This window comes from Larus michahellis, unplaced genomic scaffold (genome assembly GCF_964199755.1).
Source record: "Larus michahellis unplaced genomic scaffold, bLarMic1.1 SCAFFOLD_69, whole genome shotgun sequence".
Classification (NCBI taxonomy): Eukaryota; Metazoa; Chordata; class Aves; order Charadriiformes; family Laridae; genus Larus; species Larus michahellis.
Genome location: NW_027436445.1, coordinates 478,876 through 492,745, shown reverse-complemented (window position 1 = coordinate 492,745; position 13,870 = coordinate 478,876).

Below are 13,870 nucleotides of genomic sequence, written 5' to 3'. Positions count from 1 at the left end.
AGGCACAAAACTGGCCATATGTCTGGAGATTGGTCCCACGCCCAAAGAGCCAGCAGGGAAAACTATGCCTTGTTCTAAAGCTCTTTGGGAACCGCTTGCGTAGCTCCACACCTGGGGGCTGCAGGCTTTCCTGCTGCCTTCAGCCTCAAAACGACCCTTTCCTACTTGGCGCCGTGCCAGGCACAAAACTGGCCATATGGCTGGAGATTGGTCCCACGCCCAAAGAGCCAGCAGGGAAAACTGTGCCTTGGTCTAAAGCTCTTTGGCAACCGCTTGCGTAGCCCCACACACCTGGGGGCTGCAGGCTTTCCTGCTGCCTTCAGCCTCAAAACCACCCTTTCCCACTTGGCACCACGCCAGGCACAAAAATGGCCATATGTCTGGAGATTGGTCCCATGCCCAAAGAGCCAGCAGGGAAAACTATGCCTTCTTCTAAAGCTCTTTGGGAACCGCTTGCGTAGCCCCACACACCTGGGGGCTGCAGGCTTTCCTGCTGCCTTCAGCCTCAAAACCACCCTTTCCCACTTGGCGCCGCGCCAGGCACAAAAATGGCCATATGTCTGGAGACTGGTCCCACGCCCAAAGAGCCAGCAGGGAAAACTATGCCTTCTTCTAAAGCTCTTTGGGAACCGCTTGCGTAGCCCCACACACCTGGGGGCTGCAGGCTTTCCTGCTGCCTTCAGCCTCAAAACCACCCTTCCCCACTTGGTGCCGCGCCAGGAACAAAAATGGCCATATGTCTGGAGATTGGTCCCACGCGCAAAGAGCCAGCAGGGAAAAATATGCCTTCTTCTAAAGCTCTTTGGGAACCGCTTACGTAGCCCCACACACCTGGGGGCTGCAGGCATTCCTGCTGCCTTCAGCCTCAAAACCACCCTTTCCCACTTGGCGCCGCGCCAGGCACAAAAATGTCCATATGGCTGGAGATTGGTCCCACGCCCAAAGAGCCAGCAGGGAAAACTATGCCTTGTTCTAAAGCTCTTTGGGAACCGCTTGCGTAGCCCCACACCTGGGGGCTGCAGGCTTTCCTGCTGCCTTCAGCCTCAAAACCACCCTTTCCCACTTGGCACCGCGCCAGGAACAAAAATGGCCATAAGTCTGGAGATTGGTCCCACGCCCAAAGAGCCAGCAGGGAAAACTATGCCTTGTTCTAAAGCTCTTTGGGAACCGCTTGCATAGCCCCACAGACCTGGGGGCTGCAGGCATTCCTGCTGCCTTCAGCTTCAAAACCACCCTTTCCCACTTGGCACCGCGCCAGGCACAAAAATGGCCATATGTCTGGAGATTGGTCCCACGCCCAAAGAGCCAGCAGGGAAAACTATGCCTTCTTCTAAAGCTCTTTGGGAACCGCTTGCGTAGCTCCACACCTGGGGGCTGCAGGCTTTCCTGCTGCCTTCAGCCTCAAAACCACCCTTTCCCACTTGGCGCCGTGCCAGGCACAAAACTGGCCATATGTCTGGAGATTGGTCCCACGCCCAAAGAGCCAGCAGGGAAAAATATGCCTTCTTCTAAAGCTCTTTGGCAACCGCTTGCGTAGCCCCACGGACCTGGGGGCTGCAGGCTTTCCTGCTGCCTTCAGCCTCAAAACCACCCTTTCCCACTTGGCGCCGCGCCAGGCACAAAAATGGCCATATGTCTGGAGATTGGTCCCACGCCCAAAGAGCCAGCAGGGAAAATTATGCCTTCTTCTAAAGCTCTTTGGGAACCGCTTGCGTAGCCCCACACACCTGGGGGCTGCAGGCTTTCCTGCTGCCTTCAGCCTCAAAACCACCCTTTCCCACTTGGCGCCGCGCCAGGAACAAAAATGGCCATATGTCTGGAGATTGGTCCCACGCCCAAAGAGCCAGCAGGGAAAACTATGCCTTCTTCTAAAGCTCTTTGGGAACCGCTTGCGTGGCCCCACACACCTGGGGGCTGCAGGCTTTCCTGCTGCCTTCAGCCTCAAAACCACCCTTTCCCACTTGGCACCGCGCCAGGCACAAAAATGGCCATATGTCTGGAGACAGGTCCCATGCCCAAAGAGCCAGCAGGGAAAAATATGCCTTCTTCTAAAGCTCTTTGGGAACCGCTTGCGTAGCCCCACACACCTGGGGGCTGCAGGCTTTCCTCCTGCCTTCAGCCTCAAAACCACCCTTTCCCACTTGACACCACGCCAGGCACAAAAATGGCCATATGTCTGGAGACTGGTCCCACGCCCAAAGAGCCAGCAAGTAAAACTATGCCTTGTTCTAAAGCTCTTTGGGAACAGCTTGCGTAGCCCCACACACCTGGGGGCTGCAGGCTTTCCTGCTGCCTTCAGCCTCAAAACCACCCTTTCCCACTTGGCTCTGCGCCAGGCACAAAAATGGCCATATGGCTGGAGATTGGTCCCACGCGCAAAGAGCCAGCAGGGAAAAATATGCCTTGTTCTAAAGCACTTTGGGAACCGCTTGCGTAGCCCCACAGACCTGGGGGCTGCAGGCATTCCTGCTGCCTTCAGCCTCAAAACCACCCTTTCCCACTTGGCGCCGCGCCAGGCACAAAAATGTCCATATGTCTGGAGATTGGTCCCACGCCCAAAGAGCCAGCAGGGAAAACTATGCCTTCTTCTAAAGCTCTTTGGCAACCGCTTGCGTAGCCCCACACAGCTGGGGGCTGCAGGCATTCCTGCTGCCTTCAGCCTCAAAACCACCCTTTCCCACTTGGCACCGCGCCAGGCACAAAAATGGCCATATGTCTGTAGATTGGTCCCACGCCCAAAGAGCCAGCAGGGAAAACTATGCCTTCTTCTAAAGCTCTTTGGGAACCGTTTGCGTAGCCCCACAGACCTGGGGGCTGCAGGCTTTCCTGGGGCCTTCAGCCTCAAAACCACCCTTTCCCACTTGGCGCCGTGCCAGGCACAAAACTGGCCATATGGCTGGAGATTGGTCCCACGCCCAAAGAGCCAGCAGGGAAAACTATGCCTTCTTCTAAAGCTCTTTGGGAACTGCTTGCGTAGCCCCACACACCTGGGAGCAGCAGGCTTTCCTGCTGCCTTCAGCCTCAAAACCACCCTTTCCCACTTGGCGCCGCGCCAGGCACGAAAATGGCCATATGTCTGGAGACAGGTCCCATGCCCAAAGAGCCAGCAGGGAAAAATATGCCTTCTTCTAAAGCTCTTTGGGAACCGCTTGCGTAGCCCCACAGACCTGAGGGCTGCAGGCTTTCCTGCTGCCTTCAGCCTCAAAACCACCCTTTCCCACTTGGCACCACGCCAGGCACAAAAATGGCCATATGTCTGGAGACTGGTCCCACGCCCAAAGAGCCAGCAGGTAAAACTATGCCTTCTTCTAAAGCTCTTTGGGAACAGCTTGCGTAGCCCCACACACCTGGGGGCTGCAGGCTTTCCTGCTGCCTTCAGCCTCAAAACCACCCTTTCCCACTTGGCACCGCGCCAGGCACAAAAATGGCCATATGTCTGTAGATTGGTCCCACGCCCAAAGAGCCAGCAGGGAAAACTATGCCTTGGTCTAAAGCTCTTTGGGAACCTCTTGCGTAGCTCCACACCTGGGGGCTGCAGGCTTTCCTGCTGCCTTCAGCCTCAAAACCACCCTTTCCCACTTGGCACCACGCCAGGCACAAAAATGTCCATATGTCTGGAGATTGGTCCCACGCCCAAAGAGCCAGCAGGGAAAACTATGCCTTCTTCTAAAGCTCTTTGGCAACCGCTTGCGTAGCCCCACACAGCTGGGGGCTGCAGGCATTCCTGCTGCCTTCAGCCTCAAAACCACCCTTTCCCACTTGGCACCGCGCCAGGCACAAAATGGCCATATGTCTGTAGATTGGTCCCACGCCCAAAGAGCCAGCAGGGAAAACTATGCCTTCTTCTAAAGCTCTTTGGGAACCGCTTGCGTAGCTCCACACCTGGGGGCTGCAGGCTTTCCTGCTGCCTTCAGCCTCAAAACCACCCTTTCCCACTTGGCGCCGCGCCAGGCACAAAAATGGCCATAAGTCTGGAGATTGGTCCCATGCCCAAAGAGCCAGCAGGGAAAACTATGCCTTCTTCTAAAGCTCTTTGGGAACCGTTTGCGTAGCCCCACAGACCTGGGGGCTGCAGGCTTTCCTGGGGCCTTCAGCCTCAAAACCACCCTTTCCCACTTGGCGCCGTGCCAGGCACAAAACTGGCCATATGGCTGGAGATTGGTCCCACGCCCAAAGAGCCAGCAGGGAAAACTATGCCTTCTTCTAAAGCTCTTTGGGAACTGCTTGAGTAGCCCCACACACCTGGGGGCAGCAGGCTTTCCTGCTGCCTTCAGCCTCAAAACCACCCTTTCCCACTTGGCGCCGCGCCAGGCACGAAAATGGCCATATGTCTGGAGACAGGTCCCATGCCCAAAGAGCCAGCAGGGAAAAATATGCCTTCTTCTAAAGCTCTTTGGGAACCGCTTGCGTAGCGCCACAGACCTGAGGGCTGCAGGCTTTCCTGCTGCCTTCAGCCTCAAAACCACCCTTTCCCACTTGGCACCGCGCCAGGCACAAAAATGGCCATATGTCTGTAGATTGGTCCCACGCCCAAAGAGCCAGCAGGGAAAACTATGCCTTGGTCTAAAGCTCTTTGGGAACCTCTTGCGTAGCTCCACACCTGGGGGCTGCAGGCTTTCCTGCTGCCTTCAGCCTCAAAACCACCCTTTCCCACTTGGCACCACGCCAGGCACAAAAATGGCCATATGTCTGGAGATTGGTCCCATGCCCAAAGAGCCAGCAGGGAAAACTATGCCTTGTTCTAAAGCTCTTTGGGAACCGCTTGCGTAGCCCCACAGACCTGGGGGCTGCAGGCTTTCCTGCTGCCTTCAGCCTCAAAACCACCCTTTCCCACTTGGCGCCACGCCAGGCACAAAAATGGCCATATGTCTGGAGATTGGTCCCACGCCCAAAGAGCCAGCAGGGAAAACTATGCCTTCTTCTAAAGCTCTTTGGCAACCGCTTGCGTAGCCCCACACACCTGGGGGCTGCAGGCTTTCCTGCTGCCTTCAGCCTCAAAACCACCCTTTCCCACTTGGCGCCGCGCCAGGCACAAAAATGGCCATATGTCTGGAGATTGGTCCCACGCCCAAAGAGCCAGCAGGGAAAACTATGCCTTGGTCTAAAGCTCTTTGGGAACCGCTTGCGTAGCTCCACACCTGGGGGCTGCAGGCTTTCCTGCTGCCTTCAGCCTCAAAACCACCCTTTCCCACTTGGCACCACGCCAGGCACAAAAATGGCCATATGTCTGGAGATTGGTCCCATGCCCAAAGAGCCAGCAGGGAAAACTATGCCTTGTTCTAAAGCTCTTTGGGAACCGCTTGCGTAGCCCCACAGACCTGGGGGCTGCAGGCTTTCCTGCTGCCTTCAGCCTCAAAACCACCCTTTCCCACTTGGCGCCACGCCAGGCACAAAAATGGCCATATGTCTGGAGATTGGTCCCACGCCCAAAGAGCCAGCAGGGAAAACTATGCCTTCTTCTAAAGCTCTTTGGCAACCGCTTGCGTAGCCCCACACACCTGGGGGCTGCAGGCTTTCCTGCTGCCTTCAGCCTCAAAACCACCCTTTCCCACTTGGCGCCGCGCCAGGCACAAAAATGGCCATATGTCTGGAGATTGGTCCCACGCCCAAAGAGCCAGCAGGGAAAATTATGCCTTGTTCTAAAGCTCTTTGGGAACCGCTTGCGTAGCTCCACACCTGGGGGCTGCAGGCTTTCCTGCTGCCTTCAGCCTCAAAACCACCCTTTCCCACTTGGCGCCGTGCCAGGCACAAAACTGGCCATATGGCTGGAGATTGGTCCCACGCCCAAAGAGCCAGCAGGGAAAACTATGCCTTCTTCTAAAGCTCTTTGGCAACCGCTTGCGTAGCCCCACACACCTGGGGGCTGCAGGCTTTCCTGCTGCCTTCAGCCTCAAAACCACCCTTTCCCACTTGGCGCCGCGCCAGGCACGAAAATGGCCATATGTCTGGAGACAGGTCCCATGCCCAAAGAGCCAGCAGGGAAAAATATGCCTTCTTCTAAAGCTCTTTGGGAACCGCTTGCGTAGCCCCAGAGACCTGAGGGCTGCAGGCTTTCCTGCTGCCTTCAGCCTCAAAACCACCCTTTCCCACTTGGCACCACGCCAGGCACAAAAATGGCCATATGTCTGGAGACTGGTCCCACGCCCAAAGAGCCAGCAGGTAAAACTATGCCTTGTTCTAAAGCTCTTTGGGAACAGCTTGCGTAGCCCCACACACCTGGGGGCTGCAGGCTTTCCTGCTGCCTTCAGCCTCAAAACCACCCTTTCCCACTTGGCGCCGCGCCAGGCACAAAAATGGCCATATGTCTGTAGATTGGTCCCACGCCCAAAGAGCCAGCAGGGAAAACTATGCCTTGGTCTAAAGCTCTTTGGGAACCTCTTGCGTAGCTCCACACCTGGGGGCTGCAGGCTTTCCTGCTGCCTTCAGCCTCAAAACCACCCTTTCCCACTTGGCACCACGCCAGGCACAAAAATGTCCATATGTCTGGAGATTGGTCCCACGCCCAAAGAGCCAGCAGGGAAAACTATGCCTTCTTCTAAAGCTCTTTGGCAACCGCTTGCGTAGCCCCACACAGCTGGGGGCTGCAGGCATTCCTGCTGCCTTCAGCCTCAAAACCACCCTTTCCCACTTGGCACCGCGCCAGGCACAAAAATGGCCATATGTCTGTAGATTGGTCCCACGCCCAAAGAGCCAGCAGGGAAAACTATGCCTTCTTCTAAAGCTCTTTGGGAACCGCTTGCGTAGCTCCACACCTGGGGGCTGCAGGCTTTCCTGCTGCCTTCAGCCTCAAAACCACCCTTTCCCACTTGGCACCACGCCAGGCACAAAAATGGCCATATGTCTGGAGATTGGTCCCATGCCCAAAGAGCCAGCAGGGAAAACTATGCCTTGTTCTAAAGCTCTTTGGGAACCGCTTGCGTAGCCGCACAGACCTGGGGGCTGCAGGCTTTCCTGCTGCCTTCAGCCTCAAAACCACCCTTTCCCACTTGGCGCCGCGCCAGGCACAAAAATGGCCATATGTCTGGAGATTGGTCCCACGCCCAAAGAGCCAGCAGGGAAAACTATGCCTTGTTCTAAAGCTCTTTGGCAACCGCTTGCGTAGCCCCACACACCTGGGGGCTGCAGTCTTTCCTGCTGCCTTCAGCCTCAAAACCACCCTTTCCCACTTGGCGCCGCGCCAGGCACAAAAATGGCCATATGTCTGGAGATTGGTCCCACGCCCAAAGAGCCAGCAGGGAAAATTATGCCTTGTTCTAAAGCTCTTTGGGAACCGCTTGCGTAGCTCCACACCTGGGGGCTGCAGGCTTTCCTGCTGCCTTCAGCCTCAAAACCACCCTTTCCCACTTGGCGCCGTGCCAGGCACAAAACTGGCCATATGGCTGGAGATTGGTCCCACGCCCAAAGAGCCAGCAGGGAAAACTATGCCTTCTTCTAAAGCTCTTTGGCAACCGCTTGCGTAGCCCCACACACCTGGGGGCTGCAGGCTTTCCTGCTGCCTTCAGCCTCAAAACCACCCTTTCCCACTTGGCACCACGCCAGGCACAAAAATGGCCATATCTCTGGAGACTGGTCCCACGCCCAAAGAGCCAGCAGGTAAAACTATGCCTTCTTCTAAAGCTCTTTGGGAACAGCTTGCGTAGCCCCACACACCTGGGGGCTGCAGGCTTTCCTGCTGCCTTCAGCCTCAAAACCACCCTTTCCCACTTGGCACCGCGCCAGGAACAAAAATGGCCATATGGCTGGAGATTGGTCCCACGCGCAAAGAGCCAGCAGGGAAAAATATGCCTTCTTCTAAAGCTCTTTGGGAACCGCTTACGTAGCCCCACACACCTGGGGGCTGCAGGCATTCCTGCTGCCTTCAGCCTCAAAACCACCCTTTCCCACTTGGCGCCGCGCCAGGCACAAAAATGTCCATATGGCTGGAGATTGGTCCCACGCCCAAAGAGCCAGCAGGGAAAACTATGCCTTCTTCTAAAGCTCTTTGGGAACCGCTTGCGTAGCTCCACACCTGGGGGCTGCAGGCTTTCCTGCTGCCTTCAGCCTCAAAGCCACCCTTTCCCACTTGGCACCGCGCCAGGAACAAAAATGGCCATAAGTCTGGAGATTGGTCCCACACCCAAAGAGCCAGCAGGGAAAACTATGCCTTGTTCTAAAGCTCTTTGGGAACCGCTTGCGTAGCCCCACAGACCTGGGGGCTGTAGGCTTTCCTGCTGCCTTCAGCCTCAAACCCACCCTTTCCCACTTGGCGCCACGCCAGGCACAAAAATGGCCGTATGTCTGGAGATTGGTCCCCCGCCCAAAGAGCCAGCAGGGAAAATTATGCCTTCTTCTAAAGCTCTTTGGGAACCGCTTGCGTAGCCCCACACACCTGGGGGCTGCAGGCTTTCCTGCTGCCTTCAGCCTCAAAACCACCCTTTCCCACTTGGCACCGCGCCAGGAACAAAAATGGCCATATGTCTGGAGATTGGTCCCACGCCCAAAGAGCCAGCAGGGAAAACTATGCCTTCTTCTAAAGCTCTTTGGGAACCGCTTGCGTAGCCCCACACACCTGGGGGCTGCAGGCTTTCCTGCTGCCTTCAGCCTCAAAACCACCCTTTCCCACTTGGCGCCGTGCCAGGCACGAAAATGGCCATATGTCTGGAGACAGGTCCCATGCCCAAAGAGCCAGCCGGGAAAAATATGCCTTCTTCTAAAGCTCTTTGGGAACCGCTTGCGTAGCCCCACACACCTGGGGGCTGCAGGCTTTCCTGCTGCCTTCAGCCTCAAAACCACCCTTTCCCACTTGGCACCACGCCAGGCACAAAAATGGCCATATGTCTGGAGTCTGGTCCCACGCCCAAAGAGCCAGCAGGTAAAACTATGCCTTCTTCTAAAGCTCTTTGGGAACAGCTTGCGTAGCCCCACACACCTGGGGGCTGCAGGCTTTCCTGCTGCCTTCAGCCTCAAAACCACCCTTTCCCACTTGGCACCGCGCCAGGAACAAAAATGGCCATATGGCTGGAGATTGGTCCCACGCGCAAAGAGCCAGCAGGGAAAAATATGCCTTCTTCTAAAGCTCTTTGGGAACCGCTTACGTAGCCCCACACACCTGGGGGCTGCAGGCATTCCTGCTGCCTTCAGCCTCAAAACCACCCTTTCCCACCTGGCGCCGCGCCAGGCACAAAAATGTCCATATGGCTGGAGATTGGTCCCACGCCCAAAGAGCCAGCAGGGAAAACTATGCCTTCTTCTAAAGCTCTTTGGGAACCGCTTGCGTAGCTCCACACCTGGGGGCTGCAGGCTTTCCTGCTGCCTTCAGCCTCAAAGCCACCCTTTCCAACTTGGCACCGCGCCAGGAACAAAAATGGCCATAAGTCTGGAGATTGGTCCCACACCCAAAGAGCCAGCAGGGAAAACTATGCCTTGTTCTAAAGCTCTTTGGGAACCGCTTGCGTAGCCCCACAGACCTGGGGGCTGTAGGCTTTCCTGCTGCCTTCAGCCTCAAAACCACCCTTTCCCACTTGGCGCCGCGCCAGGCACAAAAATGGCCATATGTCTGGAGATTGGTCCCACGCCCAAAGAGCCAGCAGGGAAAACTATGCCTTCTTCTAAAGCTCTTTGGGAACCGCTTGCGTAGCCCCACAGACCTGGGGGCTGCAGGCATTCCTGCTGCCTTCAGCCTCAAAACCACCCTTTCCCACTTGGCACCGCGCCAGGCACAAAAATGGCCATATGTCTGTAGATTGGTCCCACGCCCAAAGAGCCAGCAGGGAAAACTATGCCTTGTTCTAAAGCTCTTTGGGAACCGCTTGCGTCTCTCCACACACCTGCGAGCTGCAGGCTTTCCTGCTGCCTTCAGCCTCAAAACCACCCTTTCCCACTTGGCGCCGCGCCAGGCACGAAAATGGCCATATGTCTGGAGATTGGTCCCACGCCCAAAGAGCCAGCAGGGAAAACTATGCCTTGTTCTAAAGCTCTTTGGGAACCGCTTGCGTAGCTCCACACCTGGGGGCTGCAGGCTTTCCTGCTGCCTTCAGCCTCAAAACCACCCTTTCCCACTTGGCACCACGCCAGGCACAAAAATGGCCATATGTCTGGAGATTGGTCCCATGCCAAAAGAGCCAGCAGGGAAAACTATGCCTTCTTCTAAAGCTCTTTGGGAACCGCTTGCGTAGCCCCACACACCTGGGGGCTGCAGGCTTTCCTGCTGCCTTCAGCCTCAAAACCACCCTTTCCCACTTGGCACCACGCCAGGAACAAAAATGGCCCTATGTCTGGAGATTGGTCCCATGCCCAAAGAGCCAGCAGGGAAAAATATGCCTTGTTCTAAAGCACTTTGGGAACCGCTTGCGTAGCCCCACAGACCTGGGGGCTGCAGGCATTCCTGCTGCCTTCAGCCTCAAAACCACCCTTTCCCACTTGGCACCGCGCCAGGCACAAAAATGGCCATATGTCTGGAGATTGGTCCCATGCCCAAAGAGCCAGCAGGGAAAACTATGCCTTGTTCTAAAGCTCTTTGGGAACCGCTTGCGTAGCCCCACACACCTGGGGGCTGCAGGCGTTCCTGCTGCCTTCAGCCTCAAAACCACCCTTTCCCACTTGGCGCGGCGCCAGGCACAAAAATGGCCATATGTCTGGAGATTGGTCCCACGCCCAAAGAGCCAGCAGGGAAAACTATGCCTTGTTCTAAAGCTCTTTGGGAACCGCTTGCGTAGCCCCACACACCTGGGGGCTGCAGGCATTCCTGGGGCCTTCAGCCTCAAAACCACCCTTTCCCACTTGGCGCGGCGCCAGGCACAAAAATGGCCATATGGCTGGAGATTGGTCCCACGCCCAAAGAGCCAGCAGGGAAAACTATGCCTTGGTCTAAAGCTCTTTGGGAACCGCTTGCGTAGCCCCACAGACCTGGGGGCTGTAGGCTTTCCTGCTGCCTTCAGCCTCAAAACCACCCTTTCCCACTTGGCGCCGCGCCAGGCACAAAAATGGCCATATGTCTGGAGATTGGTCCCACGCCCAAAGAGCCAGCAGGGAAAACTATGCCTTCTTCTAAAGCTCTTTGGGAACCGCTTGCGTAGCCCCACAGACCTGGGGGCTGCAGGCATTCCTGCTGCCTTCAGCCTCAAAACCACCCTTTCCCACTTGGCACCGCGCCAGGCACAAAAATGGCCATATGTCTGTAGATTGGTCCCACGCCCAAAGAGCCAGCAGGGAAAAATATGCCTTGTTCTAAAGCTCTTTGGGAACCGCTTGCGTCGCTCCACACACCTGCGAGCTGCAGGCTTTCCTGCTGCCTTCAGCCTCAAAACCACCCTTTCCCACTTGGCGCCACGCCAGGCACAAAAATGGCCATATGGCTGGAGATTGGTCCCACGCCCAAAGAGCCAGCAGGGAAAACTATGCCTTCTTCTAAAGCTCTTTGGGAACCGCTTGCGTAGCCCCACACACCTGGGGGCTGCAGGCTTTCCTGCTGCCTTCAGCCTCAAAACCACCCTTTCCCACTTGGCGCCACGCCAGGCACAAAAATGGCCATACGTCTGGAGATTGGTCCCACGCCCAAAGAGCCAGCAGGGAAAACTATGCCTTGTTCTAAAGCTCTTTGGGAACCGCTTGCGTAGCCCCACAGACCTGGGGGCTGCAGGCTTTCCTGCTGCCTTCAGCCTCAAAACCACCCTTTCCCACTTGGCGCCGCGCCAGGAACAAAAATGGCCATATGTCTGGATATTGGTCCCACGCCCAAAGAGCCAGCAGGGAAAACTATGCCTTCTTCTAAAGCTCTTTGGGAACCGCTTGCGTGGCCCCACACACCTGGGGGCTGCAGGCTTTCCTGCTGCCTTCAGCCTCAAAACCACCCTTTCCCACTTGGCGCCGCGCCAGGCACGAAAATGGCCATATGTCTGGAGATTGGTCCCACGCCCAAAGAGCCAGCAGGGAAAACTATGCCTTCTTCTAAAGCTCTTTGGCAACCGCTTGCGTAGCCCCACACACCTGGGGGCTGCAGGCTTTCCTGCTGCCTTCAGCCTCAAAACCACCCTTTCCCACTTGGCGCCGCGCCAGGCACAAAAATGGCCATATGTCTGGAGATTGGTCCCACGCCCAAAGAGCCAGCAGGGAAAACTATGCCTTGTTCTAAAGCTCTTTGGGAACCGCTTGAGTAGCCCCAGAGACCTGCGGGCTGCAGGTATTCCTACTGCCTTCAGCCTCAAAACCACCCTTTCCCTCTTGGCGCGGCGCCAGGCACAAAAATGGCCATATGTCTGGAGATTGGTCCCACGCCCAAAGAGCCAGCAGGGAAAACTATGCCTTCTTCTAAAGCTCTTTGGGAACCGCTTGCGTGGCCCCACACACCTGGGGGCTGCAGGCTTTCCTGCTGCCTTCAGCCTCAAAACCACCCTTTCCCACTTGGCACTGCGCCAGGCACAAAAATGGCCATATGTCTGGAGATTGGTCCCATGCCCAAAGAGCAAGCAGGGAAAACTATGCCTTGCTCTAAAGCTCTTTGGGAACCGCTTGCGTAGCCCCCCACACCTGCGGGCTGCAGGCATTCCTACTGCCTTCAGCCTGAAAACCACCCCTTCCCACTTGGCGCCGCGCCAGGCACAAAAATGGCCATATGTCTTGAGATTGGTCCCACGCCCAAAGAGCCAGCAGGGAAAACTATGCCTTGTTCTAAAGCTCTTTGGGAACCGCTTGCGTAGCCCCACACACCTGCGGGCTGCAGTCTTTCCTGCTGCCTTCAGCCTCAAAACCACCCTTTCCCACTTGGCGCCGCGCAAGGCACAGAAAGGGCCATATGTCTGGAGATTGCTCCCACGCCCAAGGAGCCAGCAGGGAAAACTATGCCTTGTTCTAAAGCTCTTTGGGAACCCCTTGCGTAGCCCCACACACCTGGGGGCTGCAGGCTTTCCTGCTGCCTTCAGCCTCAAAACCACCCTTTCCCACTTGGCGCCGCGCCAGGCACAGAAATGGCCATATGTCTGGAGATTGGTCCCATGCCCAAAGAGCCAGCAGGGAAAACTATGCCTTGTTCTAAAGCTCTTTGGGAACCGCTTGCGTAGCCCCACACACCTGGGGGCTGCAGGCTTTCCTGCTGCCTTCAGCCTCAAAACCACCCTTTCCCACTTGGCGCCGTGCCAGGCACAAAACTGGCCATATGGCTGGAGATTGGTCCCACGCCCAAAGAGCCAGCAGGGAAAACTATGCCTTGTTCTAAAGCTCTTTGGGAACCGCTGGCGTAGCCCCACAGACCTGGGGGCTGCAGGCTTTCTTGCTGCCTTCAGCCTCAAAACCACCCTTTCCCACTTGGCACCGCGCCAGGAACAAAAATGGCCATATGTCTGGAGATTGGTCCCATGCCCAAAGAACCAGCAGGGAAAAATATGCCTTGTTCTAAAGCTCTTTGGGAACCGCTTGCGTAGCCCCACAGACCTGGGGGCTGCAGGCATTCCTGCTGCCTTCAGCCTCAAAACCACCCTTTCCCAGTTGGCACCGCGCCAGGCACAAAACTGGCCATATGTCTGGAGACTGGTCCCACGCCCAAAGAGCCAGCAGGGAAAACTATGCCTTCTTCTAAAGCTCTTTGGGAACCGCTTGCGTAGCTCCACACCTGGGGGCTGCAGGCTTTCCTGCTGCCTTCAGCCTCAAAACCACCCTTTCCCACTTGGCGCCACGCCAGGCACAAAAATGGCCATATGTCTGGAGATTGGTCCCACGCCCAAAGAGCCAGCAGGGAAAATTATGCCTTCTTCTAAAGCTCTTTGGGAACCGCTTGCGTAGCCCCACACAGCTGGGGGCTGCAGGCTTTTCTGCTGCCTTCAGCCTCAAAACCACCCTTTCCCACTTGGCACCGCGCCAGGAACAAAAATGGCCATATGGCTGGAGATTGGTCCCACGC